This window comes from Mirounga leonina, unplaced genomic scaffold (genome assembly GCF_011800145.1).
Source record: "Mirounga leonina isolate KUSES-001 unplaced genomic scaffold, KU_Mleo_1.0 Mir_118, whole genome shotgun sequence".
Taxonomy (NCBI): Eukaryota; Metazoa; Chordata; class Mammalia; order Carnivora; family Phocidae; genus Mirounga; species Mirounga leonina.
The window spans coordinates 6274607-6300449 of NW_023270277.1; positions in this window are offsets into that span (position 1 = coordinate 6274607).

Below are 25843 nucleotides of genomic sequence, written 5' to 3' on the forward strand. Positions count from 1 at the left end.
TCTGAGTAATAGAAATTCTACAGAGAAAAAAAGATGAGAAAGAAATGATCAGAGAAGCAATATAAGGAAATTCCTCAAACTGAACCACACAAGTCCCCAGAATGAAAAGACTCATTAAGTACCCAGCACAATGCATGATGAGAAGACCCAGAACAAGACATATTACAATGAAAGTTCAGAGCATCAGGTAAAAAAGATCATAAAAACTTTTGGAGAGACAAAAGGGGCCAGATGCTAAGGATTCAGATGCCATATCAAAATGTCACAGACAAGTCTTTTAACTTTCATAATGGTATCTCTTGAAGCATAAGAGTTTTAAATTTTAATATAGGCCAATTTATTTTTTCTTTCATGCTTGTGCTTTTGGTGTCATACCTAAGAAACCACTGCTTAATCCAAGACCACAAAGATTTACTCTTATATTTTCTTAAAAGAGTTTCATAGTTTTAGCCCTTACATTTGGGTCTATGAGCCATTTTGAGTTAATTTTTTTTATATGGTGTGAGGTAGGGGTCTACCTTCATTCTTTTCATGTGCATATCCATTTGTTCCGTCACTGTTTCAGACAGTAGAGCATGCAACTCTTGATCTTGGGGTCATGAGTTCAAGCCCCATGTTGGAAAAGAGCCTATTAAAAAACAAAAAGAAAGAATGAAAAAATACAATAGTTCACAGAATGGGAGAAAATACTTGAAATAATGTGTCTGCTAGGGGACTTGTACCCACGGTATAAAAAGAACTCTTACAATTCATCACAGTAAAAAAAAATAATTCAATTTAAAAATGGGCAAATGATTCGAATAGACATTTCTCCAAAAAAGATATACAAATGGACAATAAGCACATGAAAAGATGTTCAACATCATTAGTCATTAAGGAAATGCAAATCAAAACCACTTCACACCCACTAGAATTTCTAAAATAAAAAAGACAGACAAGTATTGGCAAGGACGTGGAGAAACTGAGACCTTCATACATTACTAGTGGGAATATAGAATGGTGCAGTCACTTTGGAAAACATTTCAGCAATTCCTCAGAAAGTTAAAAATAGAGTTACACTATGTTACACAATAGTACACTATGTTCCACTCCTAGGTATATATCCAAAAGAATTGAAAGCCTGTTCACACAAAAAGTTGTTCATGAATGTTCAAAATTATTTATAATAGCCCCAAAGTGGAAACAACACAAATGTCTATCAACTGATGAATACACAGAATTGTGCAGTGCAAAGCTCTCTTGTTTGAGTCAAGAAGACATGAGGAAACCGGGGACAACTTCTCTGAGCTCTGATTGGCTTATCTGTAAATATGAGGTAATGTATTATTATTCCAAGGGTTATGTATTATATACCTTGTTGGGTTAGTGTAAGATAATGACAGCCACATAAGAACCAATCAATAAATATCAGTTTCCTTCTTCTTTTTTTTAAGGTTTTATTTATTTATTTGTCAGAGAGAGAGCATGTACAAGCAGGGGGAGCGTCAGGCAGAGGGAGAAGTAGGCTCCATGCTGAGCAGGGAGCCCGACGTGGGGCTCAATCCTAGGACCCTGGGATCATGACCTGAATGGAAGGCAGACACTTAACCAACTGAGCCATCCAGGCGCCCTCCTCCTTCTAACTTTCTGGCAGGGCACCTCAACATCTTTTTTTCCTTAACTCTCAAAGAACCTAAAACATCCTCCAAGGTATGTTTTTGCATATGTTTCAAGCTCTTTCTTCTCACTTTGAGGGATGTTTGATCATCTGTCCAAATAAGTTATCTCTTCTACAATTATCTAGATCGCCTCCATTCCATCCTTCCCTCCCTTTCTGTATTGCAAATACACAGAAAGGAAGAGTAATAATGTAGCCAGTTCCTTGGTACCACCTACAAAAATCCCAATATTTTCCCATATTTACCTCAGATACATCTTTTTTAACAATCATATGATAGAGTTGAAGCCCTTTATTCTGAAATTGAGATACATTATTCCCAGCCATGGTTTTAAGCCTTCATGACACTTATACATAGGTGTCCTTGATATATGATATCATTTTGCAAATTTTTGAAGTTAGAGAAAATGTGTCAGGCTCTTAGCAGCATTCTGTGACTTGCTTTTTCCACCTGGCATTGTTCTTGAGATTTATCCCAAGCTGATTCATTTTAATTTCCATATAAAATTCCATTGTGTGACTATTACAGCAACATACTTGCCGACGCTCCTGTGATGGACGTTTACGTTGTGTCCACGTTGTTACTGCGACCAACAATCTTGCGATGAACATTTTTGAACAGCTTTCCTTGCTCCAGAATTTCTCTAGAGTAGCATTTCTCAAACATTTTTGCCTCAGGACTCCTTTACAGTCTAGAAGTTATTATATCTATTAGAGCTACTGGTGTTTGTAATGTTAGAGATTAAAACTGAGAAAATGTAAAAATATTTATTAATTCATACATTTAAAAATAGCAATAATAGGGATGTTGGGTGGCCCAGTCTCTTAAGTGTCTGACTTTGGCTCAGGTCATGATCACAGGGTCCTGGGATCAAGTCCCCCATCAGGCTCCCTGCTCAGCGGGGAGTCTGCTTCTCCCTCTCCCTCCAGCTCCCCCTGCTTGTGCTCTTTCTCTTTCTCTTTCTCTCTCAGACAAATAAATAAAATCTTAAAAAAAAATAGCAGTAATAAACCTGTTACATGTTGTTACATTAAAACTATGCATAGCTTTAAATTTACAAGATACTGTCAAATTGTTCTCCAAAATGACCAAATGCATACTTTCATCATAGTATGGAAAATTCCTGTTTCCTTAGATCTTCTCCTACCCTTGGTCTGATCAGGCTTGTCAATTTCTGCCAATTTGATGATTAGGAAAGGTTATCTCATTATTGTTTTAATTTCCATTCCCAACAACAAGGTCCTTTATTAACTCTCCTCAAATTACCAAATTTGAGTATGCCAGGGTCCGGATGTAGGCTGCTTTGCAAAATTTTGTAATTCACTTTATAAAAATGTTTACAAAATTTACTCAGAATATATCATTGTCAACATCATCATCAACAAACCTAGAGATATGTTATAAACAGTGGTCACTGTTCCAGAATAGCCCACAACATCTGAGTTCCCCTATAATGTGGAGGATTAAGAGGTCTAAAGACTCTTACAGCATGATGTAATAGGAGGAATGCCGCACTCAAGCTCTGAGGGCTGTCTCTAGACCCCAGTCCCTCCTCATCTGTGTTACCTCTCAGAGTCTCTATTTTCTCAGATACAAAATGGGGATAATAACACACACTTTGCCTACTTCATTGTGTTCTTGCAGGGATCAAATGAGACACGTGAAAATCCATTAAAACTCTACTATGCAGCTACAAAAGAGAAATATGGAGAATACCCATAAACTGACATGGGGTGATTTCTAGGATGTAAGCAGAAAAAAAAAAATCAAAAGGCCAAAGAGTATATTTGCTCTCTTTTGTGTATGGAAGATAGATAGATCCATCAGCTTATTTTTTTTTAAAGATTTTATTTATTTATTTGACAGAGAGAGACAGCGAGAGAGGGAACACAAGCAGGGGGAGTGGGAGAGGGAGAAGCAGGCTTCCTGCGGAGCAGGGAGCCCGATGTGGGGCTCGATCCCAGGGCCCTGAGACCATGACCTGAGCCGAAGGCAGATGCTTAACAACTGAGTCACCCAGTCGTCCCCATCAACTTATTCTTGTAAAAAAAAAAAAAAAAAAAAAAAAAGGAGAGAGAGTGAGAGATACACAGGACAGATGAAGTAGAAATTAAGGAAATTAATTACCTATAGGGGTAGAAGGGGGTTGAATGGAAGGCATGAGAAAGGGAATGTCACATCTCTGAGTGCAACTTTTCCCATAGTATGGGCTTTTATAGCCACATTAATGTTTATATAGTTAAATTAAGTTAAAAGTCACTGAGATGGAAAAAATTCTACAGTGAAGTACAAACAGAAACAAATGCACTTAATTGTGTTTAAAATGGGGAACAAAACCACACTGAATGGGAGGGAAACTAACCCAAATAATTTTTGTTTAAAACAAAAAAAATTTATGGAGATACAAATTAATACCATAAAATTCACCCCCCAAGAGCTGTTTGAACATAATATTTTGACTATAAGGACAAAACTGATTGCAAACAAATCTTGAGCCCTATTTAGTAAGGTTTGTTTCAGCAGGGATGTTGGTTAGTGATTCTGAAACAGCTTTCTGCATATTATAGGAATGAACAAATGAGCACACATGTTGTTAATGCCGAGAAGAGACACAAACACAGGGCACCAAAGGCTGAGAAGAGCCTACGGTGCTGGGTTGAAATCGGAGGAGCATCATGAACTCGTGGTCTTTAAATCCTCAGATAGAAATATGGTCCTATTTGTGAGTGTGTGCATGGTCTGTAGTTCTGTCTGCTGGACGGACCTATATACCCAAGAGCCGTGAACATATCCACTGTCCAGATGCCAATACTGTTTTCCACTAGAAAGAACTGGAGCTTCTTGAAAAAAAATAGCTGATTACAAACCTGAGGCAAGGAGAGTACAAGATGAACCTGAAACACTTTATTAGTCTATCAATTGATGATTAAAATAAAGAAGGGGCGCCTGGCTGGCTCAGTCTGAGGAGCGTGCGACTCTTGATTTTGGGGGTCGTGAGTTCAAGCTCCACATTGGATATAGAAATGACTTAAACAAACTTAAAAAAAAAAAAAAAGAGCGAGACATAAAGATGTGTCCAAAATATGACAGAGACATGTTGAAAGGACATAGGAACCAGGTTGGAGGAGCTCCCACTCACCAAGAGTTGGGAAATGTTGAGCATCAAAATCAATGATGATGATTAATGGATCATAACCCATTGAGTAAAAAAGAAGTTATTAGTCCACACTAATTCAATAGCATAGAGGAAATGAGGGAAAGGCTTCCTAATATAACTAATACAGTTAGAGAGAATGGTAGTCTTTGAAAATTACCATTGTGCAACCGTCATACAAATAATCAATTTGGTAAGACTCGTTAATGAAACTAGTTGTGGATTCCCACCACAAATTTGAGAGACCCTCCAGAGAACACTTACCACGAGCTGGGCAACTTATGCTTCATCATCTCAGCTCAGTGAGGTGGCCCCGGTTGTGTTTATCCCCATTTTACAGATTAGGAAGCTGAAATTTACTGGAGACAGGACTGAAATCCAGCGAGAGCTGTCCCTGCTCCCCCAGGGCCCGCAAACTCCTGCTGGGCCTGGCAGGGAACCCGAGGTGGCTCCAGCCACAGGGCAACCTGGTCTTTGAGCTCCGGCGGGAAGAGATGGGAGGGTGAGGGTCCAATCTGTGGGGAGGACACAGGGTGGTTCGGAGGCCCCATCGGAACAATAGCAGTCAGGGTGACAACTGTTTGGACCTGTTTAGTTGTCCCCGTGCCACACCCTGTTCCTCTAATTCAGGCTCAACTCTCTTGCTTTGCCTTACCTCTAGGAAACAGAGGGTTGCTAGAGAGGAGGTGAGTGGGGGGGATGGGGTAGCCAGGTGAAGGGCATTAAGGAGGACACGTGATTTAATGAGCATGGGGTGTTACATGCAGCTGATGAATCACTGAACTCTACATCTGAAACTAATGATGTACTATATGTTGGCTAATTGAATTTAAATTAAAAAAATAAATAAGAAAATAAAAACTAAAAGCAGAGTTAGGGAAGATGTGGCCTGAATTAACCAGATATTCATCTCATCTTTCTATTCATCAAGGCCCATGTAAACATGGACTTGAACTACCCCGTCAGCAGAAATCTTGTGTATCTTTTTTCCCGAAATGGGCCATGAAGCCCAGGGTTGTCTTGTATTATCTGTTTACATCAGGCCTCTATGGACACCAGCCTCAGATTCAGCTGTTCCATGTTATCTCTGCATAGGTTTTATAAATAGTTACAGAGAGACAGCACAGGAAGAGGAGAAAATTTCCATCATGCCACTTCAACGGTTAAATGTAAACATCAAAAATGTACCACACTTTTTATAATCCTGTTTTGAGAAAGCTTATTATTGTTTTGTTTTGTTTTTTTTTCTGTACATTATAAAAATAGAAGGGATGCAGGGCCTCTGTCTCTCTTCGGATAGTCCCAATTTATGTTTCCTGCTTTAGAGTGTAAATTCTTTGCCATTATTTGAGAGCACGTGATGGTCAATTGAGTTTGTTGAATAAATAAAGATCTGATGCTATCAATTTTTCAATCAACAGATCACCAATTTTAGCAGCTCTGGAAAAAATAAGGAGACGAACTCTTAGAGAAGTACAGCAAATGGATGTTGTAGCAATAAATAGTCAAGATGACTAGCTGACTTTTGGCTAATTTGGTTATTTTTGTTAAAATGTCATTTTTCCCCTGGTTTTCAAATCATCTTTCTTTTATTTATTGCTTTTCATGCTGCTTTATTTATCTGGATTTTTAAAGTACATTTTTTAAAGTTTATTTGTTTAAGTAATCTCTACACCCAACATCTGGCTCAAACTCACAACCCTGAGATCAAGAGTTGCAAGCTTGGGGCGCCTGGGTGGCTCAGTTGGTTAAGCGTCTGCCTTTGGCTCAGGTCATGATCCAGGGGTCCTGGGATCAAGCCTCGAATCGGGCTCCCTGCTTAGCGGGAAGTCTACTTCTCCCTCTCCTTCTGCCCTCCCACCACCCCCCCCGGGCTCATGCTCATTTTCTCTCTCTCTCAAATAAATAAAATCTTAAAAAAAAAAAAAAAAAGTTGCAGGCTCTTCTGACTGGGCCAGCCAGGTGCCCCTACCTGGATTTAAAGTGGCATTTTTAGTTTGAGATTGTTTATTGAAATGGTATTATAAGTAATTGAATATCAAAAAATATATTAGGTTCTGTTTATAACATGCTTCTTTTTTTTTTTAAAGATTTTATTTATTTACTTATTTAACAGAGACAGATAGCGAGAACAGGAACACAAGCAGGGGAGTGGGAGAGGGAGAAGTAGGCATCCTGCTGAGCAGGGAGCCCGATGTGGGGCTCGATCCCAGGACGCTGGGATCACGACCTGAGCCGAAGGCAGACCCTTAATGACTGAGCCACCCAGGCGCCCCATGCTTCTTGTTCTTAATGGGTAGTTTCATGTTTTTCTGTTAGAATAAAAATTAAAGGAGTATCACCTCCTATAGCAAAACAATTCATCACCATAATTAACAGAAAAGGGTGGAGCAAACATAGGATGATCATACCCTTGGAGTTCAATGTCATTGAGAAGTACTATGTATCCCTTTGATGCCATAGAGTGCCAATACGTCTGAAATACACACTTGGTGTTGCAGGAAGAAATTTAGACAAATATACAAAGGCTTGGGCTTCTATAATTTAAAATATATTTGATATAAACTCTCCCTGTCCCAACTCCGCTCGAATTCTGATATTTTGTCAGGTGCTAAGGAGAATTTAAACCAAATTAGATGTGTTTTCACTCTTTTCCCTAAGCTTGGAACATACAAGCTTCATGTTAACTAATCTCTATAATAGTCTCTTTATAACAAATTATTGCTTTTATTTACTATCACTTTATTACTAGAGAAGGAATTGTTTATTTAATCAAAAGGTAAGTTAGAGACCCAAAAGGCATCTTTAAAAGGAAAAATTTAGAAACATTTTCTGAAGATCTGGTATATACCGGGTCTGTCTTTACAAAAATCATGTAAGGTAAGATTCCCATTTTACAGATGAGGAAAATTTGCAGTATGTTACAGTGAATAAACAACAGAACTGGTACTTAAACCCAAATCATTCTGCGTTTCACACAACACCGCCCTTCATAACTTTCTCCACTCCCTTCCTCTCCAAGTGCTTTCCCAGATGGTAAACCATTGCAGAGTGGGCCTCCCTGACTGCCTGGAGGCCCAGAGAAGAACACTAGATGACGTTGTGCATCAGTGTTTTTTAGAAGCAGAGTGTGGGAACTCTACATGACCTTTTATTCCCCACCCCCCCGCCAAATTCTCACAGGCTAGAGGTAACTGGCTTCAGGTGCTGGTTTGCTTTCTGATAACGCAGTGAGCTTAGTTGGGTGGATTCTGTCTGCAGGTGAGGCCAGCCATTGGTAAGGTAAATTCAATTCAGGGGGCTGATAGCATTCCACGTGCCCCAAATCTAGGCCATGTCTTCATCTCCTGTGTCTGTGTCTGTTTCTCAGCTGAATTCACATTCTGGGGTGGAAGAAAGCAATGATATGTATCTAGCCCCTCCTTTTCTCTAAAGCCCCAACTTGTGTGTGGAGTCTTGCTAGTTCCGTAAAATGCCTGCAACTGACAGCCTTTGACTCTAGAATGTTCTCTCCCCCTGTCAGCTCAGTTGTCTTGTGCTCTTCTGTCCTGTGACAGTCCATGTCCCTTGTAATCTGGGCTCTGGGTTTGGGTCCCTGGGGGCTGTTTGTGTCACAAATGTCAGCTGTGAGATCTGAGGACCAGGATCTCGTTGTGTATCTCATCAATGCCTAGCATATTGAATGTGCTTGATAAACACAGTTTGGTGAATGAATATAAGGGTTCTACTTCATTCCCTTGGGCAAAAGAATAATTTTCTATTGGAGTGTAAGTTTGGGGAAATGGCCCGGCATTGGTAGTGAATCAGAATATGTTGTTTGTTTCTGCTTCTCTTTCAGAACACAAACAAACAAGAGATGTGGTTTCTGAAGCCAAAGATCTTACAGTTTATTCATAGACATACAAAAAATGTTTGATAACGATTCAGGAGACTATATGACAAATCAATTGCACAAATAAGAAGTGCTATAGATAATCAAAAGAAGAGTAGTCTCCGTGATAAAGGGAGCTTTGAAATAAGTGGGCTTTGAGAGATGGCTGGGATTTAAAGAGAGAAAGTGAAGCAGAGATGATATTTAAAGGAGCAGAAGGTGTGGTAGGAGAGTAAACACGACCTTTTTCAGAATACGGAGTATGGGGGAGCCTGGGTGGCTCAGTCAGTTGGGTGTCCGACTCTTGAGTTTGGCTCGGGTCATGGTCTCAGAGTCCTGAGATCGAGCCCCTTGTGGGGCTCCACGTTCAGCACCTAATCTGCTTGGGATTCTCTCTCTCTCTTTCCCTCTGCCCCTCCCCCTGCTCACATGCTCGCACTCGCTCGCTGTCTCTCAAAAATAAATAAATACAGGGGCGCCTGGGTGGCTCAGTCATTAAGCGTCTGCCTTCGGCTCAGGTCATGATCCCAGAGTCCTGGGATCGAGCCCCGCGTCGGGCTCCCTGCTCGGCGGGGAGCCTGCTTCTCCCTCTGCCACTCCCCCTGCTTGTGTTCCCTCTCTCGCTGTGACTCTCTCTGTCAAATAAATAAATAAAATCTTAAAAAAAAAATAAATACATACATAAATAAATAAAATTTTTTTAAAAAGAATACAGAGTATGCTAGGTTGTTTGGAGAAAACATTTTAATTAAGAAACAGTAAGAAATACGGTTGAAAAGATAACAGAAGCCTAAACTATATAGAGCTTAAAAGCATTTCTTAGGAGTTTGGACTTTGTTTTATAAGAAATAAGCAGGTATATTAGTTAGGATCACTGTATTAGTTAGGAAACTTAGGCTTAGTTGAACACAATAAACTCAAACTACTTTAAAAGGGAAAAGGAATTTTTTAGAGAATTTGGGATATCTTGCGCATGGCACTCACCTTGTGGATGGTTGTTACAGGGAACTGAAGTTTCAGAATAATGTTCCTTTAAGATGGATGGGAAAATGAAGAGAAAAACAATCGCTATAAGAAGAAGAAAAAGAGGGGGATTAGAAGAATATCTATCAGATGACCCCGAGCTCAATAAAAGAGAAGTTGAGGTCATTCTAATTCAATAATGTTTTGCCCCACTCCTCCTCCCTCGGGGTCCACTGATCAATCCCAAAAGGCATGTTTAGGATGGAGAAAAGAACTGGATCTTCCTGGATGTTTTCTCTCTGCCCCTCTGCAACCAGAGGTTGAGAGAGAGTCCTATCGAAGGAAAACATCTCCATAGGAGGAGCTTTTTCCTTTCCCTCTCCCCTCGGTACTATCATCAGGCACAATACTTTCACCATGTCTCATTCTGTGCAAAACAGAACAAAGTCAGGTAATGTTAGTCCTTTAAAAAAAAAAAAAAAAAGAACAGGGGAAAGAAAACAGTCATAATTTTAGAGTGCCTTTTCCTTAATTGTGCATCTCGATCTTATTTTATTTTGAAAATTAATTTAAAGGCAAACTCCCATCGGCATGTTAATATTAGAATAACAGCTGTGAAAGCATGAATTGTTTAAAAAGCTGTGAGCCTGGGTCAGACAAGACCAACAGTACTTCATTTGTTCAAAGAAGATAAAAAAAAACAAATTCAAAGGCACGTTGAGATCAGAGAGGAAAGCAGCCTGGGAAATGTGAATGAGCAAATTTTCTCATATCCTTTTAAAAAACAGTTACTAAGTTAGGCAATGCTTTGGGAAGACAAACTTAATGTCATATTAAACTGCAATTACTATTCCAATTTTATTTACATTATTCCAATTTTATTTTGAATCCTTTCATGTACAATTATAAACTTTACATTGTTATAAATAAGGTATACTTAATATGTTGTGCCCTTTTAAAAACTGTTTAGCTTTATAAACATGTCTGGGCGTTGACTTTAATGGGCACACTTGTCATTTGAATATCCCTTTAGCATTCTATCAGGTTGACATAACCCCTGCCTGCTCGGGAGCTGGAGAGCGAGTCAGAGGAATTTAATAGTGTTACAAGGCTTTTCTCCAACTATAAATTGACTTGGTACATGTGGAAGAACAGCAAAATGGAACATTAAAAAGGGAGAGCAAGGAAAGTCCTTACGTGAAGGATTCTGTTAGGATTGTTTTCAGGAGTAAGGTCTTCTTAGTAACTTCTGCTTGTGAGTTTTTCTTTACCATGAAAAACATACTGGGTCAAGATTATAATTTGTTTCAGAGTGCTGGAAGAACAGACTGAAGAGATCTGTGTACCAGTTATTGTCTTTTAGCTCTGCACTCACCTTAAATACTTTGCTTTGTGATCCCAGAACTGGGACTCTGCAAACTACATTTCCCTCTTGCCAGTGGCTCTGTGTTTGGCTCTGTCAACAGGAGTACTCAGGGGAGTCTATGAGACTGGAGGGAAGAAGGGATTTGTTTCTTCCTACTTATTTCCTGGGTGACTTCTGTCTACTGTGTGTAACTTCCTGTCTACTTCTGGTGTGACTTCTGTCTACTGAGTGACTTCCTGTCTACTTCCTGGGTGACTTCTGTCTACTGTGTGTGACTTCTTGTCTACTTCCTGGGTGACTTCCATCTACTGTGTGTGACTTCCTGTCTACTTCCTGAGTGACTTCCGTCTACTGTGTATGACTTCCTGTCTACTTCCTGGGTGACTTCTGTCTACTGTGTGTGACTTCTTGTCTACTTCCTGGGTGACTTCCATCTACTGTGTGTGACTTCCTGTCTACTTCCTGAGTGACTTCCGCCTACTGTGTATGACTTCCTGTCTACTTCCTGGGTGACTTCCATCTACTGTGTGTGACTTCCTATCGGCTTGCTGTTCCTGTGACTGTTACCTCACAACACTTTTCACCCTTGGGACAGTTCCTTCCTAAAGAATTTAAATCCAGTTTGCAATCTTTCTAACACTTGCAGAACCAGCTCCATTGCCTCCCCTCACCCTCCATGCCAGCCTCAGTTTCCAGCACCAGCTGAGCAGCATTCCACCTCAGAGGACTGGGTTTCCACTTGCCATTTCTTAGCTTCATTTTTTTTTTTTCTTTTTACTTCCCTTCTGTTGAAATGATAACATTTTAAAATATCTTTTCAGAAATGAACAGAGGCTGGAGGGAAGGGGGAATCAGGGAGGTGCTGGTCAAAGGGTATGTAGTTTCATTTTTTAAAAAATTGAGTCCAACTATTGCATAAATCTCACTTTGTGTTATGCGCTGAATTGTGTCCCTCCAAAATTCATATGTTGAAGTCCTAACTCCCAGTACCTCAGAATGTGACCATATTTGGAGATAGGGTCTTTAAAGAGGTAACTAGTTTAAATGAGGTTATTAGGATTGGCCCCAATCAATATGACGGGTGTCCTTATAAGAAGAGGAAATTGGGACACAGACGTGACAGAGGGAAGACCAATGAGGGAGAAGAGAGCCATCTACAAACCAAGGAGACAGGACTCTCAGAAGAAACTAATCCTCCTGACGTCTGGATCTCAGACTTCTAGCCTCCAGAATTGTGAGAAAATAATTTCTGTTATTTCAGCTGCCCAGTCCATGGTACTTTGTTATGGACACCCTAGCTAACTAATATGCTGGGTAGTAATAGATGTATATTTTGATATATCGTTAAATTTGATTTAGATCCATCAAACTAGATGAACTTGAGCATCTTAAAATTATATTAAGTTTTGAAAATGAGTATGTACAACTTCTGTTTTGGGGTCCACAGAAGGAGAGAAACAGGAGTACACTGTAAATACCCCTATCCAGAAACAAGTGGGATGGTGTTGGAGAAAGGTCTTCACAGCGCTATGGTCCTTGGTTTGGGCCAGAAAATTCCCTAGGCATCCATTTGCCGAGCTTCTCCTCCCTGGTAGTGGAGGAGTGTCTTGATTGAGTTTTGGCCACTGGAAAGATTTGCTTTTCCTGGTTTACTGAAGCACCACGTCTGAGAGGAGCACTCTAAAGTACAGAAGTACCCTTTGGCTGGGCAAGTGTGAGTCAGTGAGTGTGTGAGTATGTGTCTGTGCTCACGCACCTGCCATATCCCTCACAGACCTCTTCCCCTTACTATATTCATTCTCTGTAGCTGGGTCTGGGAATGGCTAAAGAAGCTGGGATTCTCTGTTAAGATGGGCATGGATCTCTTAAGGTACTTTTCTGGAGCAAACTCCTGGAGAGCCTCTGGGATGTGTCGGTTTCACCTGGGAGACACTGAGCTGTGAGCAAAGTCAGCGATTTCATCTCACTGATCTCAGATTCCCCCACAAGGCTGACGGGCTGCATAATGTGACGGCTCATGCAGGCTCTCAAGTCACACTGACCTGTTTTGGAATCTTGGCTCTTCCTAATTATGTGCTCTTGCACACATTTTAGCTCTCTGAATCGGCTTCCCCAACTAGACATAGTCATAATAAGAGTGCTTACATAAAGTCATCTGTGAATAGAGCACATAAAACTCTTAGGCATAGCAAATACAAAACGCTGGACAAACATGGTTTATGATGGTTATTGTGATGTTTATTAGGCTTCTTAGCTGCAGCGGCAGTAAGCCACGTGTTCCTGGCTCTGCTTGCTTAACGACCATCTTGGTCTGGGTGTGGGTTAGCAACATCCTCCTTCTCTTAACACTGATGGCCCGAGCACACAGATGGGGAACAGCAGATTATGGTAGTTTAGGACTTGGCTTTTGTACATGGCCTCATGCTGAATCCCAGGTCCAACTGGAAAAAACTATGGGGGGTTTTGGGAGGATCAGAGATCCTCCAAACTTCACCCCTTCGAACAGATAACTCCAGTCCATCTGCCAGAAAGCCTACTCCTGTCTAATCCCAGCATTGCCTTTAGACCACAGGACATTAGCTGACACAATTCTAAAAGGTACAAAATTCATCTCTTGGTCTGGCCCTCCGCCCTCTCAAAGGGATGGCCAGGCTTTCCTCTGTCCCCTTTATAAAGACACCTCTCAATATCCATAAATAAGCTGCCTTTTCATCTCAGGAATATCTTCTTTAATAATTTAATTGCAGTGTCTGATTTCTTTGGTACTAATATTATTACGAGGTTGAACCTGATTCAATTATCTCACTGGTACATTTCACCGGCATCCTTATCACGTGTTCACATAATTCAGCTGTAATTTGGGTTTCCTCTGCGGGCGGACTGTCAGCCCCACTGTGTCTTTACTGCAACAGTTCTGCTCTTGACAACACCCACTGATGTCTTAGGTTTCTCTAGAACATTTATAGTCTCTCCAAGGTACAGAGCATTCCTTCTTAACAGTCTTTCTTTTCTCTTTTATAAAAGTAGCTAGTATCAGTTCAGACAAGGCTCTTTGAAACAATCTTGTTGCTTCTGTGGTGGTAGGTGTGTTGTCAGGGTTAATATTCACTGCTTGCAATACTTTTATTAAGGTTTTCTTTGATACGGACAGCTCGGTCTGATGTCACCTTTATCTTCCTGGCAAATGTTCTATCGTTTATTATAGTTCCAGGAGTATATTTATATAACATGTCTATCTCATTATGCCATGCTATGGCAGATCATAATTTTCTCTAGTTAGGTCTATTGCAACAAGATGTATCTGGTTTCCTGATCCAAGCAGCAAAGCACTAATTTTATTATAAATCTATTCTGTCTAATTTAATCTTTAACTTGGCCACATATCCTAAATCCTGCACTTGCTCAATTTTCTAGTGCTGTTAGAAAAGGAACTTAAATAGGGATATGACAACATTCACAACATCAGATGGGGACACAGTTACTACCATCGTTGGAAATTCTTTACCACATAGAAATCTGGAAGCGAAGAGTGGGTGACAGAGGGGCGGGACACTGAAAAGAGAACCCATGTTTTAGACGGATGCCACAACTGGATGGGTCTTGGAGAGCCCCCAGCACGGAGATTGTGTGTTCTTTGAGGAACACAGAACTGCTCGACTTCTACACAATACTAGAGGACATTCCTTCTGCTCTGTTGCTTCTCCTAAGCAAATACCTGAGAGGCAGCATTACCAAGTAAAGAAATGCCGGTTGTGAAATTATGGCATCCTAGGACCAAAGCAAAACCTACTCTGAGATTTTTACGACTTTAACAAACGGAAGGGCCTGCAGGGGCCCGGTGCCTCTCTTGCTCTGCTTCAAGTCACCTGACTCCAACCAGGGTTGCTAGACCAGCTTTGCTCTGGTTTGGGCCAGCTTCACACAGGGGCAACGGCCAGTCCTCGCCAAAGACCTCACATGTCTCCTCTCCCTCCCTGCCCAGCACTTCCTGGCGGGGGAGAGTGTGGAACCCTGGATTCAGGCACGCATGACCCACAAGTGTGGGGGCTCGACACCCCACTTGACCGGGGCACGTGAGAGTCTGCGAATAAATGTTCCTCTCTTTGAGCCCTGTCCGGGGTTCTGGGGTGCGTTTCCTCAAGGCTCCCATGATTGCCATGGACTGAGAGCTGGTTGCCACCGGTGGGACCTGTCAGGGAGGGAAATATAATTAGAAACAAAATCTCCTGACCCAGAAATCCTCTCCACAAAGGTAGTAAAGAAAACACTTTTATCATTAAGTAAGCATTAAACCAGGGACACCTGAGGGGCTCAATTGGTTAAGCGTCTGCCTTTGGCTCAGGTGGTGATCCCGGGGTCCTGCTCAGTGGGGAGTCTGCTTGTGCTCTCTCTCTCTCACTCTTTCTAAAAAATATATAAATAAATTTTTAAAAAATAAGCATTAAACCAGAATATGATGAACATCACAGACAATCCACTGAGGGATTGCCAAGACGGAAAGCAATCTCACCCCCGTATACAGCCAGCAGATACAGCCCATTCCACACATGTTCTCAAGGTTAACAATAATAGCTAGTCCTCAAGCATGATGACTTGAGAGTACCGATTGTTACACATGGTTCATCTTAACTTTACCTGGTAATTGGGGTGACCATCCATGTTAGCTTATTGGCTTCATCCAGTGGAAAAACAAGCTCCTCCTATCTCTCTGGCAGGAAGTAGTTCAGCAAGGCACCCACGAAGTGAGGCTCCTCCCTTCCCACAGGAATTGGGATGTAGGGGAACGACCTCTTTCGAAGCTTGTATTTCGGGACACGTGGGTGGCTCAGTGGTTAAGCAATTGCCTTTGGCTCAGGTCATGATCCCAGGGTCCTAGGATCGAGTCCTACATCGGGCTCCCTGCTCAGTAGTGAGTCTGTTTCTCCCTCTTCCTCTGACCCTCTGCCCACTTGTGCTCACTCTCTCTCTCTCAAATAAAGAAATAAAATAAAAAAAAAAAAAGCTTGTATTTCAAGAGATGGCCCCCAAGATGTTCGCCTTTTAACTCTGAGATGGCTCCCAAGCTCTTGAGAAAGGCATTCCTGGGTCATAAAGCAAAAAAAAAAAAAAAAAGAAAACAACAACAAAAAGGTCAGAGATGAGAAAGTACTTCTATATTTTCTAAGGTAAATGCTCTGACAAGAGGGAGAGGAGAGAAATCTCTTGCCCTGTTTCCAATAGGGAGACTTAAGCAACTAAGTTTCAGGTGTTATTTGTCCTCACGTAACCCACGTGGCAATGCCTCCCATAGGACCTTCCCTCCTTCCCTCTTCCCTGTCTCTGCTCCCTGGGTCTTGCCATGAAAACCCACTCCCACAAAAGCTGCTTCGTGGGGGGGGGGGGTGGCGGAGGGGGGCAAGTAAGAGACTTATAACAGAAGCATGCTATCACAAAAAGTACCCGAGAGCAAAACATCATAATCAGAGCGAAAAGGCAAAGAAATTGGGGAAATATTTGTTACAAAATGAGGAACAAGGAATCAATATTCCTAATATATCTTAAAAGTGTACAAATTAATAAAAGTACTAACCCTCTCCCCAAAATTGCAAATTTAAGTTAGAAGTATTTTTCCTACCCTCATTTGACTTAGATTTAGTCAAATCTAAGATACATTGATTATATAAGGTACCATTGTGTTATGAACCATTAAGGGAAAATGCTGCCTTATTCAACCATAACCCTTTTTTTCACTTGATGTATGATTTTATTTAATGTAAAGTAAAATGAAGGCACCAAGCCTTGAACGTGGGCTTCTGCAACGTGAATCTCTGATGTTTGTGAGTCAGAGTTGGAATTTGAATTTGGAGTCTCTCCTCCAGAATTTTAATTATTGCAAGGTTTGCCATGGCTTGAATGGCAATTTATATTATAGTTATCACCTAAATGAGCACTAAATTAAGAAAACAGAAAACCATGTATAAATTAAACACTAACTACTGCGACACTTTAATGAGTTGAGTGCCAGCCACAGACAAGTTTTGTCTTTGTTTTGTTTCTTAATAAGCTTATTTTGGAAGAGTTTTATATTTACAGAAAAAGTGCCAAGATAGTATGGAGAGTTCCCATATACCCTATAGCCAGTTTCTCCCATTATTAACATCACACATTAGTAATGTACATTTGTCACAATGAGTGAACCAATATGGATAATTGTTATTAAGTAAATTCCATACTGTATTCATGTTTTCTTAGCTTGTACCTAACGTCCTGTTCTGCTTCAGGATATCACATTATATTTAGGTGTCAGGTCCCCGTAGGCTCCTGTGAAAGTTTCTCAGACTTCCCTTGTGTTTGAAGACCTTGACAGTTTTAAGGAGTACTGGTCAGGCATCTAGTGGGAGTCATCTGATGTTTTCCTCATGATTAGACCGAGGTTTTGGGTTTTGGGGAGGAAGACCATAAAAGTAAAATGCCACTTTTATCACATCATTTAAAGGGTATATGATAAATATGACTTCTCATGGTTGATGTTGACCTTGACCACCTGGTTGAGGTCTGTTTGTCAGGCTTCTCCACTACAAAGCTACCCTTCCCACCCACCCCCGGTCCATACCGTCCCCTTTGAAAGAAAGTGGGGCCCACACTTAAGGAGTGGGGGGGCTGTGCTCTTCCTCCTCAAGAGTGAATATCTACATAAACCATTTGGAATTCTTCTACATGAGAGGTTTGTCTCTTCTCCCCCATTTATTTACTCAACCATTTATTTCTATCAATATGGACTCATGGATATTTATTTTATACATTGGGTTATAATCCAATACTATTTTAATGTTTTTGCTCAAACTGCTCCAGCTTTGGACATTGGACACTCTTTCAGTTGGCTCCTGTGTCCCTTTGACATGGCCCCCATCCTTGTGGGGATTGTTTTGGTTTGGGTTTGGGCTTCAACACTTCCTTATTTTCTGGCACTACAAGATGCTCCAGTCCTTCTTAGCTGACAGAGCAAGGAAATCCAGGTGTGCGTAGGATCCCGTGTAGATACAAGTATCTATAAATAGTTCTCCATGTAACCATCTGTATCTGGATTAAGCTAAACAGAAGTTCATACTGATGACTTCAACTCTAGCCCAGTGCCACATGGATCCTTCTGGCCCTCTCCCCTTGCTTACCTGGCAACTTCTGCTCCGATAGCGAGAACCCTGGCTCCCACCATGATATCTACCTGCTGAATTGTCCAATTCTAGTACAGGTATATGGCAACATCAGAGCTGTTACTCAAACCCCTACGGGAAACAAGTTTATCAACTAGGGTCCGATATTTATGTACAGGCCATTTTGCCTCCTTCCTACAGATTCCATTCATTTCCAAAGTTATATAGGTCAAAACCTTTGCCTCTGCCCCTTTCGTACCTTCCTATGATGAGATTCTTCACATTCTGCTTCCCAGCCTGGGATCCCATGATCTCCTAGATTTTTTCCTGCCTACATGAGAGTTCACTCTTTGTGGTACCACTCTACAGGCTTTGACAAATGCATAGTATTACGTATCCATCACTGTGGTATCCCACAGAATAGTGTCAGGGCTCTAAAATAGTTCCCTGTGCTTCGTCTGTTTAACTCTCCCCTCCCCTCAAGCCCCCGGAAACCACTGATCTGTTTATCTTCTGTACAGTTTTGCCTTTTCCATCATACAGTATGTCACCGTTCAGATTGGCTCACTTCACAGAACGCCTTTAAGATCCATCCGTGTCTTTGCATGGCTGGACAGCCCATTCCTCTTCATCACTGAATAGTGTCCCATTGTCTGGATATATCCCAGTCTGTAAATCCATTTACTTGTTGAAGGACATTGGTTGCTTCCAGTCTGGACTAAAGCTGCTCTAAACATTCATGTGCATGTCTGGGTGGACGTACGTTTTTAAATCAGTTGGGTAAATACTTAAGGCCACAGTGGCTGGATCCTAAGGTAAAGCTATGTTTAAGCTTTGTAAGAAACTACAAACCATCTTTCAAAGTAGCTACCATATTGCATGCACACTTCAGTAAAATTCACTCTGTTTAAGCCAAACCAGATTTTATTACAGGATAGTAGAAAACTCAGAGAATTCACCTCTGGGAGCGCCAAATTCTGGGGTCTGTGGCTCACCGCTTGGAACGATGCCTACTTGTGCTACCAAAGCCACCTTAGTGAAACTTGGTGGCCAAGACTGCTTAGGGTGGGGGCTGCACACAGATGTTCCTCGACTGTAGCCCTTGAAATCCATATGTGGCCCCCACCACCCTTGCCAGATCATGAGCACCCCCATGTGTGGCAACCTCACGGCATCTCCCACCTACCCGGTCTAAGTGTCCCTGAGTGTACCCGAATCTATGCCCCCAGCTGCAACCACAGCCCAAAGGAGTCTGTGAAAAGGAGACTTTTGGCTTCTGCCTTGCTAAGGCAGGGCCCAGAAAGTGGGAAATTACCAAATTACCCAGTGGTAAGGATGGTATTCACAGATGTTCCACAGCTAAGCTTGACACCTGTCCACCATAGACAGTCGCTGAGTATGTAGCAGCAAAGACAGTGAGAAACAACCGAAATGTCCAATAAAAAGCAAGGATCAAATAAAATACAAACTAGCCATGAGATGAAATATTACGCAACCATTAAAAAACTCCATTTTTCCGGAATTTCTAATGACCTTGGAATTTGTATATTCATGCTACGATGTTATAAGAAAAAAAGTTGGATGTAATTCTGTCTCTACAGATTATCCCAGTTTCCAAAACAAAATTCTACCTGTGTATAGAAGAAAGCTGGAGGAACATTACGCAAAATATTGACAGCGGCTCCTTCTGAGTTGATTTTACTTTTCTTCTTCATTGTTTTTTAATATTCAAGTTTCTATAAAGCCTGACTTTTTTTCTTTAAAAAACTATAATGTATAATGTGTTCTTTAGAAGTACATCAGTATAAAGTGTTCTCCCGATCTAAAAAGGTTTCACACTCTAGTCCAAAAAAAGTGCCATCTCCCACTGAAATATAATCTACTTAAAGGTTCCCAGAGGCCTAAACACAAAATCAATTATAACCGATTTTTTTTTTTAAGGAAGAAGCAGTTTTCGCACTCTTTGTCAGCAGATGTAATTGATTTGAATTTCCCCATGGCATAAAGTCTGACTCTAGTTCTCACTGGCTAGATCTAAGACAGCAGTAGAAGCTAGGCTGCTATAACAAAAAGTTTCTAAAACACTGTGGCTTTTAAAAAAAAATTAAATTTATTTCTTCTTCCAGTAACAACAGTTCAGAAGTGAACCGTCTGGGACGAGGAAGGTGGCTCTGCACCGTGGGGTCATTCTGTGAACCGAGTTCATTCCTCTGCCGTCTCCGTCTCCTGCCAGAGGGCCATGCGCCTTGCCCAGGGGAAGCTGACTCACCTCCATCCATTTCCCCATTCGCACCCACGCAACGGAGGAAAGAGAATCCCCCGGTCGCACTGCCTTATCTCTAAGGGGATGAGCCGGGGTGTTGAGATCACTCCTGCTCACATCTAGCGGCAGGGAGGCTGGGAACTGCACTATCTACCTGGGGAGCTCTGTGCCCTGCTAACATTCTGAGAGGTTCGGTCCCTAAAGGAGAGAAGGGGAGGATGGGTGTTGGGGAACAATGCGCCGTCTCAGCTCCGGGGAGATTGTGGGAAGATCTAAGTCAAAGCCCTTAGGGCTCAGTCCTTCAGGGCGAACAAGCCACTGTCCCACCCAAGTGCCCATATGTTCCTGCTTCTCACCTGCCCTTCCCAGTCTCAGAGAATCTGACCTCGCTCGCAGAGACCACTCCCTTCTTAATTCCTCAAATCCCGAATTCGGAGTCCTTCTCTTTCTTAACCAACTGAGCCACCCAGGCGCCCCCGGAGTCCTTCTCTTTCTTGAACAATAAAGCTAATCCCCTGTAGGGCATAGACTTTCCGAATACAAAAGTCTGGGATGAATGGTCTCCAGGGTATCCTACTCAGGCCTTGGAATTTTCTATTCTTTCAAACATTAAAACAAACAAGTGGCTCTCCCTCGGAGAGAAAGGAGAGCTCAGGCTTCCAGAGGATGGAAGCAATGTTCTGCTATAATTTCTTCCAGATGGGTTTACAGCAACAAAAACACATTGTATAATACTGTATATTAACTATATTGGAATTTTTAAAAAACTTAATAAAAAACCCAATTTATAGGGCAAATCAATAGATCTCCATCCTACATTAAATTAAAAATAAATCTCTATGCTACACATGTGTTATGGACTGAATTGTATCCCCCTAAAATTCACATGAAGAAGTCTTAACCCCCAATACCTCATAATGTGACCTCACTTGAACATAGGGTCTTTAAAGAGCTAATTATGTTAAAATGAGGTCATTAGAGTGGCCCTAATCCAATAGGACTGGTGTCTTTACAAGAAGAGGAGATTGGGACACACACACGGAAGAGCATGTGAAGGGAAGGTGGCCATCCACACACAAGGGGGGAAGGTCTCCAAAGGAACCAGCCCCGCCGACACCTTGGTCTAGGACTTGGTCTAGGACTTGGTCCAGGACTTGGTCTAGGACTTCCAGCCTCCCCAGCTGAGAGAGAGTACATTTCTGTCATTGAAACCATTCAGTCTGGAGTGCATTGTTTCTACAGCCCTGGCAAACTAATGTGAGAGGACTCTGAGCATAATGCAGGTATTGTAACAGGAGATTTGTAAGCATTTGTTGATTTACAATGATAGATTAATAGCAGTGGGATTTAGCATAAGGAACACCGACCACAGGTTCGAACTTCATTTTAATTCCAGACGGGCCTTCAGCACCAACCTGGCCTGGCCCAGTGCCCACCGCATCACTTCTCTAGACCATGGGATCCTCCCCCACCTGAGGAACACCTTTGCCAGCTTTTACAACGTGTCTTTGTGCAACACTAGGACTCAGAGATAGCGGGCACCCCCCACAAGAAAGGGCAAATAAGTCTGGGCATCTCTGTATTCTATATCCCACTTTTGGACAGCCCCCAAGGCCCATTAGCATCTTAAAGGATCTAAAAAAGTCCTGCAGGAAAGAAAACTCTTGGTTCGACTCTGCATTTCCTAAGCTTCGGGGACTGCAGGACCCTTTCCCCAAGCCTGCCACCTTTATAAACTTCCTCAGGTGCTAGTATCTCCCAGACTGGCTTGAACGGTGTTGCGCTGTCACTTTGCAGGGTTAGAGAAATATCCTGACGCTCGTTAAAACAGCGAGGGAGACTTCATTCAGGACCGTGGCAAGAGAGGTGGGCTCTGTTACAACAGGGTGCGGATGGGGCTCAACTGGGACGCAGTGAGGACAAGTGGGGACGGGGGTTGACGCACAGAATGAGGGGTCCGTGGGTGGACCGTTACTAAGAGGAGACATCAAGATGTTGGGGGGATCCTTGCTAACCCGACCTGACAGGATCGTCACTGAAGGCGGGCCGGGGTCATCAGATATTGGGAGGAGGGGATGAGGAACGTGATTGAGGGCAGTCAGATATCAAGAGTGGGGGGCTTCTTGCTGAACCTAGGCTGAGCAGGCTGAGGACAAGGCTTAGCTGCCACCATGTCCATCTGTCACCACAGCAAGAAGCTACCATGAAATCTTTATCACTTAATCTTTTCTTTCCTCGGTAAATAATTTCAAAATCGTCTCATTTTCCGAGAGAAAAGAAAGATGGGAATCCGACAGTAGGATTTCAGCCGTGTTGGTTTCAGCCCAATTATTATACACGATGTGCCAGGAAATCAGAAAACCCGCGGGAAGTGAGGCCCGAGTCCCCGCTCTCGGCCCTGCCCCTGCCCCGCACCTGTCGCACCCAGGAGCCCACCAGGCTGTTTCCAACCACACAGACCGGTTCCTCGACAGAGGAGCCCCCGGCCGGCCGACTGTGGCCAAGAAAAGTCTGAAGACTATTTCCATCCCCCATGCTGCCTGCCACATCCACTCCCTTCTCTGTCTGTCACCTCCTTTTAGTCAAAGCAGCTGTAGGACATTTCTATGGTAAGGTGGCAGCATCCTGTTTCATGCTTTGTTCACGAAAAATGTGGCAAAAACAGTGGTGGTGTGTTTTCCCCCAAAATGTCACTATTTATCAGAGAGCTATTTATGACAAAGGTTTAATTAACCGGAATAAGATTGGATTATATAAACACTTCCTTTGTGCCTGTACTTACCCTTAGGACTAAAACTAAACTCTAAGAAAATCAAATAATGATAAAAGCGGAATGAACATTAAGAAGCACTTCGTTCAGTGATTCCCCATCCTAGCTGGGTTAGAATCACCTGGAAGCTTGAACACCTATGCATGCCAGGGTCCAAGCCCCTGAGATTCACTTGATCTCTGGACAGGGCGGAAGAGGGATACTCTGAGCTTTTAAAAGAAAACATATTGGGGCGCCTGAGTGGCTCAGTCGTTAAGCGTCTGCCTTCGGCTCAGGTCATGATCCCAGGGTCCTGGGATCGAGCCCCGCATCGGGCTACCTGCTTGGCAGGGAGCCTGCTTCTCCCTCTCCCGCTCCCCCTGCTTGTGTTCCCTCTCTTGCTATGTATCTCTCTGTCAAATAAATAAATAAAATTTCTAAAAAAAAAAAAAAGAAAGAAAGAAAACATATTGAGGCACCTGGGTGGTGCAGTCCATTAAGCGTCCAGCTCTTGGTTTCGGCTCAGGTCTCAGCTGAGCCTCTCTTGGTTGATCTCAGGCTCAGCACTCAGTACAGAGTCTGCTTGAGATTCTCTCTCCCTCTCCCTCTGCTCCTCATGCTTGTGCTGTCTCTCTCTTTCTCTCTCTCTCTAAAATAAATAAACAAATCTTAAAAAAAAAAAAAGTTTAAAATCTCTCTAGGTAACTTTGATGTTCAATCAAGGTTGAGACCATTCATCTGTTTTAGCTTCCTCACTTTATGGATGAGGAATCTCAGACCCAGAGAAAGGGAGTAACTTGTAGAAGGTCACACAGCGAATTAGTGGCAAAGCCAAAAATAAAAACTGACATTATACAGTGCTGCAGGTTGTAAAAGGTTTACTTACCTTCCCCCAGTAACCCACACACATGTTCACTTACAGTCTTAGAAAACAAGAAAAAAATCAAGAATCTATTGACGAGTGTTCATCTGAATTCCCTCCTGATTTGCATGTGCTGATTACAAGAAGGCGAAGTTAATTAAGAGTAATTGGGGGAAAAGTTATATTCCCATGCTTATATGTACAAGTTTCTGATTATTTATCATTATATGCATCATGTATCATAGGCATCACATCAAATATATGTCACCATAATCTCATTATCTGAAGATAGTGGCTACTGGGAAGAATCACTACAGAATGAAACAGGGACTCGATTTTCACAGAAAACAGCAAAAAAGGTTGACTGGGACTTTATCTCGAAAAATAAAAACATATCTTCTATTTACCATTGCTATGACAAGTTACCTCTTAGAGTGAACACAGAAGGAACTAAATGTTGATTGTTTTTATTGGCATTATTTTCCCATAACTACCAACCACATCCTTCACTTCCCATTTGACTTTCAAAAAGTGATCTTTAAGAGGCACATCTGCGAAAACATTCCAGAGCTTCGTGAATTTTCCCAAGGGTTTCTCTTAACCCTTTGGTATTCCATCCTTCTCTTCAAGCAACATCCTCACGTTTCCTTAGTTGTTCACTGGTCTTCACTGGGACCAGCCATTCTCCAACCTCACTTCAACTTCCTGAAAATCCTACATCTTTTGAAAACTTCACAATATTACTTCACAATCCATTTGGATGTATTTGCATTACATTTCCATATGTAATTATATGAGAGATCGATGGAGATGTAGCTAGAGTTATCAGGGATAGATGTTAATATTAAGTGGGAATGATACTGAAATGGGGACTGATTTTTTAAGGGGTCCATTCTTTAATGAACATCTCCTGACATAACGCGTCTTCTCCATACAGATATTTATAACTGTGGAGATTTGGCTAATGATTGCTCAGATAATGAGCAGACCCTACACTAGGTGTTAATCGTGGCAGGTTAATGGTGTATTTGGAAAGGCACCTGCCATCTTTGCATTCGAGAAAAGTAGGCTTTGCCTATGAGGACATAGACACATAGTCAGCCTCCAAAGTCAGGTGCAGTGGTGTGGGGGATGGGAATTCAAGCCACTCCCACCCCATGAGAATAGCAAAGCAAGCTGCTTTTCCCTGGTGGGGTCCTCGTGCAAGGCAGGGATACTACCAGCTGGTTACCACTTTCAGTTCCAGGAAACCGTATTAATGCCTGTGAGGTCTTTTGCCTTGTATTACACGATCCCCATATAGTTTTTTACCCATCGCCATTAAGTTAGCTTTATAACCTCTTCTAACCATGTATCTTTTCACCCATCACATTGCTGTCCCTTTGTGACAACCATGTAACAAGGTGGAGACAACAGTTAGGAAAAGACTAGACTGTTTGAGTGTGTTGGATCTGAGTTCAAGGGTCCTTACCGGAGAATTCTGGCATTCTGGCTGTTAGGCCACAATGCCATAAATGATTTTCCTGTGGGGAGCCCATTACAGATTCAAGGTTACGATAAACGCACAAGGAGTGGGCCCTTTTATTCTTTTCCTTTCAGACAGGCACATACTTACTGAGCTGGTGGGCTCCACCAGCTTTGACTTTATTAACCTTGATGGCACCATAAAGTGAAATTCACAGTGTAAGCCAGTCCATGTGACCCGCAAGGTCAGGAGCCGGCTGGAAGGTTCTGGCAGTAAATGTCGTAATACAGTTACCTCATACCAGCGCCGTTCTCCATGGTTATAGCTCAGCTTGGAGACTTTCCAAAGGTTGCAAGTCCAAT